Raw genomic sequence first — 6,824 nt, 5'->3', positions numbered from 1 at the left:
GTTCCCTGCGGTCCCGCGGAGGGGGCGTGGTCCGCACGGAACTTCAGGGCAACTCGTGCTTAGTGAGAGCCGCGCGGCGCACCGCGCCCTGCCTCTCCTGGGACCGGTCTTGAGGCTCCTGGAGCGCCGTGGGCTCGCCCTTGAGTCTCCGAAGGTGAGTGTGCGCTGGCGGGTGCGCTGCGCTCAGCGCGACCCGCGCGACGGTGGCGCGGTGGACAGCCCAAGGGGCAGCTGCGGGCGGCCGGAGGGTGACTTGAAATTTGCTGAACGCGGGAGAGGCGTCCCTGCGACGCAGCGGGGAACACAGCCAAGAGATTTCACGGGGAGGCAAAAAGCATCATGATTTTGGGGGGAAAGAACATGCCCCCCATTCTGCCGTCACTACCAAAGAGCACGCGCACTCTCACGAGTGGGAGGGTCGCGGCGGCGCGGCGTGCGGTTCCCGACGCTGAGCCGGGAGGAGCCGCGCGGGGACCGGGCGCCCTGAGTCCCGCGCCGGCTCGCACCCCCGCCGCTCCGGAGCTGGGCCGCGACGGGTCAGCGCGCCGGGGGCGGCGGACGGACTCTTCCCCGCGGGGCGCTCGCGCAGTTTGCTTTGCCCCAAACTCGTGCTCACCGGCTGCCGAGGCTTTGGAGACCCCTGCCCGGGCCTGGAGTGCGGATAAGCCGCATAAAAAGGGACTCGCAGGGCCAGTGCCACCGGAACACAGGAATGCACGGCGGGTTCCGCTCCGGAGGCAGGAATGCGTCGCGGGAAAGCGGGGTGCGCGTCCGGGGCGGCGGGCGGGGAGGAGCAGGCGGCTGCGCCCGCCGTCAGCGGTTTGCGGAGGATCGCGCGCAGCGCTCCCGGGCGGTCGGCCTGGGGTAATTCCGGACACCGGACTGAGACGGTTGGTGGCGGCCAGTAAGCCAGGGAAAAGGCGGTGGGACCTACTGGGGCACAACTTGAGGACGACAGCGGGGAGGGAGAACCCGGACAGGCGGGGCTCCCGTGCGACGAGGTGGCCGAGTGGTTAAGGCGATGGACTGCTAATCCATTGTGCTCTGCACGCGTGGGTTCGAATCCCACCCTCGTCGGCTCTGCTTTCCTCTTGTTCCGCGCATCCCGAGCGACGAGTTAGCGCTTTCTCTCAGTTCTTTCCTCACTCCGCACCCAGCTAACTGCGTAGAGCCCGCCCTGTCCTCTGCTTCTTCGGAGCGATTCTCCTCTGCTGGAATGTTTGTTAATTGATTTATTTCGTTCATGTTTCGTTCCCCCATCAAATTTTCTGCTTCTTCGGAGCGATTCTCCTCTGCTGGAATGTTTGTTAATTGATTTATTTCGTTCATGTTTCGTTCCCCCATCAAATTTTCATTCCTTTAAAAGCTTTGCTTAGCCCGGATTCCCCACTGAGGAAACAACTGAACCATTGAGGACCATAGAAAAATATTGCCTAACAAAGAGGAACTGGTAAGACAGACTGCAGAGAAATGCACACAAAATTGTATGTACTAAACTTCACGGGTTATTTAAGGTATTTTCAAGCTAATGGTACCTCTACTGCAATTTTCGTCTCTTACCTTTTATTCTCACTTTATTTTATTTTTCAAAAGATTTTTATTTACTTGACAGAGAGAGAGACAGGGAGGGAACAAAAGCAGGGGGAGTGTGAGAGGCAGGCTTCCCGCAGAGCAGGGAGCCCACCCCACTTAGGGCTCCATCCCAGGATCCTGAAACCATGACCTGAGCCGAAGGCAGATGCTTAATGATTGAGCCACCCGGGTGCCCCTATTTTTATTTTTTAAATTAAATTAATTAATTTAATATCCAACACAGGGCTTGAACTCACAACCTCAACACCAAGAACTTCATGCTCTACTGACTGACCCAGCTGGGCGCCCCTATTATTTCTATTTTTGATAAGTTCTACTGCCACATGATTCAAAAAATAGAAAAACCTATACAGCAAGTTTTGTCACCAATTACCCTCCCCACCGGGAGGACATTATTGGCCCACAAGTATCCTTCCAGAAACAAACTATGGATATATAATATTAAGCTCTCAAGATATGTCATTACATGAAAAAGAACACAGTACAAGACAATATGGAGATGGCACTTATAAGAAGAAGTAAACATGTGTATGTCTGCATAGACGCAGCATTTTGCACGTGTGTGTGTGCTTCTGTCACGCAGACGTCTAGCAGCAGTTGCTGTGCTCCAGGTGCACGCACTTGTGAGATACCATCGGGTATACCTGGGGTTGTAGACATTGACCCTCCCCACCGATGCAGTGGGAAGACCAGACCACACCTGCGGGTGCGACCCTCTCCGGGGGAGCATTATTTGACCTAGGGCGGTCACACCATCTAAATGGAGGCACAAGGAGGAAATGATTAGGAATCCTGAGTGTTGTAAGCTTGGTGGTCTTGGGAGGCGGGGAAAACTGGAGCGCTGAGTTTGTTCCTGGTGAGGAAGAGGCAACAGAGCAAGTGACCTGGGATCCTGCCCTGAAGTCGCTGTCCGCACGTCTGGTGGGATAATGGCCTTTGGGGGGGGGGTGCAAACTGGCGCGTTATTGATCGCCATTTAAATAATAATTAGCAGACTTCAGAAGCAGAGTCGCACATGTATGGTCAACTGATGTTCATCAGAGATGCCCAGCTGATTCGAGGAATCCTCTAGAGCGAGAGGGAGAGTCTTTACAACCAGCAGTTCTGCAGCAATTGGACAGCCCACGGTGGGGGGCTGGGCGGGGAGGGGAAATGAAAATGAAAACATGTAACATTAAAATTTCTAATAGAAAGCATAAGAGAAAATCTTCATGACTTTGAGTTAGGTAAATATTTTAAAAATAAGACACTCTATAAAAGAAAAATAGATGACTTTATCAAAATTGAAAGCTTCTGTTACTTGAAAGGCACTGTTAATACACATGAAAGGACAAGCGTCAGATTGGGAGAAAATATTTGCAAAGCACATATCTGATTTAAAAAAAAAAAAAAAAAGGCTTGTGTCCAAAATCAGGTCATAATCCCAGGGTCCTGGGATCAAGCCAAACATCCGGCTCCCTGCTCTGCCGGAAGCCTGCTTCGCCCTCTCCCACTCCCCCTGCTTGTGCTCCCTCTCTCTCTGTCTCTCTCGGTCAAATAAATAAATAAAACCTTAAAAAAAGAGAAAACAATTACATCTTCTGTTAAAATGAGAAAGAGGGCGCCTGGGTGGCTCAGTGGGTTAAAGCCTCTGCCTTCGGCTCAGGTCATGATCCCAGGGTCCTGGGATCGATCCCCGCATCCGGCTCATCTGGCTCTTTGCTCAGCAGGGAGCCTGCTTTGCCCTCTCTCTCTGCCTACTCTGCCAAATAAATAAACAAAATCTTTAAAAAAAATAAAATGAGGAAGAGATTTTATTTTAGATTTTAGCAAAGAAAACATATAGATGTCAAATAAGCATCAGAAAAGATTTCAATATCATAGTTATAAGGGAAATTCAATTAAAACCACAACAAAGTACCACTATACTCTTACTACAATGGCTAAAATAATTTTTTCCAAGTAACAATACCACATGTCGATGAGGATGTGGAGCAAGTGCAACTCTCGTATCTTGTAGTGGAAATACAAAATGGTGCAGTCACTTGGAAAAGTCAGTTTGGCAGTTTCTTACGAAGTTAAACACAAACCTGACAACTCAACCATCTTCCTCCTAGGCGTTCACTCAAGAGAAATGGAAACTCATGTCCATCTGTAAGTGAATGTGCATAACAGTTTTCTTCATAATCACCCAAACCTGGAGTCAATCCAAATGCCCATCGCCCGGTGGATGGATATGCAAACTGGTATGTCCATGCAATGGAATTTCATTCAGCAATGTATAGGACAAGCCACTGATAACACGCTACAGCATCGGTGAATCTCAAAAATAGTATGCTAAGTGAAAGAAACTAGAACCAAGACTCAAATGCTAGTGCTGTATGATTTCATCCCAGAAAAGGCAAAAGTGAGAAATCAGATTAGTGATAGTCAGAGCTGGGGATGGAGGAAAAATTGATTAAAAAGGAGCAAGGGGGTGCCTAGGAGGCTCAGCTAGTAAGTATCTGCCTTCAGCTTGGGTCATGATCCCAGGGTCCTAGGATTGAGCTCCACAGCATCGTAGCGTAGCATCCGGCTCCCTGCTCAGTGGGAAGTCTGCTTCTCCCTCTCCCACTGCCCGTGCTTGTGCTCCCTCTCTCGCTGTCTCTCTCTGTCAAATAAATAAATCCTTAAAAAAAAAAAAAAAAGGAGCAAGGAGTGGGGCTCCTGGGTGGCTCAGTAGGTTGAGCGTCTGCCTTTGGCTCAGGTCCTGGACTCCGCTCTCTGCTCAGTAGAGAGCCTTCTCCCTCTCTGCCCTGCACACCTGCTTATGCTCACTCTCAGTCAAGTAATTAAATAAAATCTTGAAAAAAAAATAAAAATTAAAAAAAGGAGGAAGGAGTGGGGTGCCTGAGTGCTTCAGCTGGTTAAGTTGGGTAAGTGTCCTACTCTTGATCTGGCTCAAATATTTATCTCAGGGTCCTGAGGTTGCACTTCAAGCCAGGCATGGAGCCTACTTAAAAAGGGGAGGGGGAACAAGAAGGGATCCTGGGGTACTGGAGATGTTTCTTGGTTGCAGCTAGTAGTCTTTGCACGATGATGCATGCTTGTCCAAACTCACCCAACCAAGCACATAAAAAGGTAAATTTTATTGTTTGCAAATTATATCTTACTATATCAACACTCAGATCCACTTCTAAAACTCTTTTTGCCCCCAAGATTTTATTTATTTATTTGAAAGAGAGAGTGTGAGAGAGAGCATAAGCAGGATGAGGGGCAGAGGAAGAAGCCAGCTCCCCAGTGAGCGGAGAGCCTCATGAGGACTCGATCCCAGGACCCTGAGATCCTGACCTGAGCTGAAGGCAGCCGCTTAATCAACAGAGCCACCAGGCACTGGTGAGTTGTAGATTTTTAAAAAGATTTATTGATTTAAAGAGAAGATTTATTTATTTATTTGAGGGAGAGAGTGTGGGGGGGGGCAGGGGGAGAGAATCCCAAGAAGACTCCCCACTGAGTGGGGAGCTGGACTCAAGGCTCCACTGAGGGGCTTGATCTCATGACCCTGAGATCATTACCTGAGGTGAAACCAAGAGGGGGGCACCCAACTGACTGAGCCAGCCCGGCACCCTAGAGTTGTAGATTTGTGTAACTACTGATGTTTCATTTATTGAAAAATGTTAATTCTGGTAGAGATAACATAGTTATATTAGTTTCAGGTGTATTTTATAACTACTTTGGAGAGTAATTTAGTAGAACATATCAATTTTGTAATTGCATATATTCTATGACTCAGAAATTCTACTTTTAGTTTATCTTAGAGATTTATTAACATGTATAAAATGCTGTATGTAAGAAACTATTTAGTTCAGCATTGCTTATAAATAGGAAATAATTGGAGGGGCGCCTGGGTGGCTCAGTGGGTTAGGCCTCTGCCTTCCGCTCAGGTCATGGTCTCAGTGTCCTGGGATCCAGTCCTGCATGGGGCTCTCTTCTCAGCGGGGAGCCTGCTTCCCCTCTCTCTCTGCCTGCCTCTCTGCCTACTTGTGATCTCTCTGTCAAATAAATAAATAAAATATCTTAAAAAGAAAATAATTGGAAATAGCATAATTGTTCATCAGTAGAAGACTGGGTAAATAAATCTGTAAATAAACAATGGAATATTTTACAACTGTCAAAAATAAAAAGGGAGATCTGTGTGTCCAATTCTAGGAAAATTTCCAAGATTTATTGTTAAATTAAACAGAATAGGAGGCTGTAGGCATCATTTTCTACTATTCATGTACAATAATGGGGAGATTAATGTATAAACATATGCTTCTTTATGCATAAAATATCTTCGAAAGTCTGCATAAGAAATCTAAAGTTTTTACTGTTTCTGCAGAAGGAAATTAGGTGGCTGGGGGTACGAGTAGGATGAAGATTTTTAATTAAAATTTTTTTTAATTTTGAAATTGTTTAAATATACAAAGAGAGCGAAAGAGAGAAAGACTGGTACATATCCACGATCCCTTATCCAGTTTCAAAAATCCATAAAATTCTGAAAACTCTTCAAACTGGTAAATCTTCATCTTCATCTGGGGGAAATCTCTGTTGTTGGTGGTTCTGTTTTTAGAGACTCTGGCTCTGGGAACCCGTGGCCGGCGCGGGTGGGCCGCCACTAACCCCGGGAGGGCCTGGGCGCAGGTGGCTTATTGTCCCGCCCACCGCAGGGACTGTGCCACCCCGGCCTCCGGGCCGCGCGCACCCAAAACCAAAATAAGTTAGAGCCGGCGGGGTGCTGGGAGCGGAGCCTCCATCCTCAGAAGTTACAAACGCAGCGCAGGGTCTTCGCGTCACAGAAGGCCTCCTGGGGCGCCCATGGTGGGGGTGCCAGGTTAGGGGCACCGTTGCACTCCTTATGCACACGGTGGTCACCGCGGCGCAGCTGGTCCTCGGGCTTGGCCAGCACAAAGGCCCCCTTCTTTTCGGGGTGCCCGGTAGGGCCTGCCGCACTCTCGGCGGTCTGGAGCTGGCTCTCGTGCAGATGCTGCCCAGCGGGAACCCGACGCGTGCGGCCGCGGTTCCCGGCGCTTCAGGCTGAGGCTCGGAGTGCAGCCCGCCCGGCCTCCTGCGGGTGCGCACCCAGCGAGCGGCGGCCGCGGGCTCACGGGACAGCAGCGCGGAGCTGGGGGTGCCACGTCCGGGTCCGCCCAGCTCGGTCTCCAGCCGCGGCGGCTCCTCGGACTGGCGTGGGGTGGCGTCGGGCTGGGCCGGAGGCTGTCGCAGCAGGGCCC

At 49.7% G+C, this 6,824-nt stretch overlaps 1 non-coding gene across 1 annotated transcript; it reads left to right on the top strand.

Moving 5' to 3' along the window:
* The first annotated feature begins 995 nt into the window (after positions 1-995).
* On the top strand, positions 996-1,077 carry TRNAS-GCU. Its single transcript has one exon. It is a non-coding gene; the product is annotated as a tRNA-Ser (tRNA).
* The last annotated feature ends 5,747 nt before the right edge of the window (positions 1,078-6,824 follow it).

Source organism: Mustela putorius, unplaced genomic scaffold (genome assembly GCF_011764305.1).
Source record: "Mustela putorius furo isolate JIRA1106 unplaced genomic scaffold, ASM1176430v1.1 tig00537295_pilon_pilon_pilon, whole genome shotgun sequence".
In the NCBI taxonomy this organism is placed as follows: Eukaryota; Metazoa; Chordata; class Mammalia; order Carnivora; family Mustelidae; genus Mustela; species Mustela putorius.
This window is presented reverse-complemented; position numbering and strand designations above follow the sequence as displayed.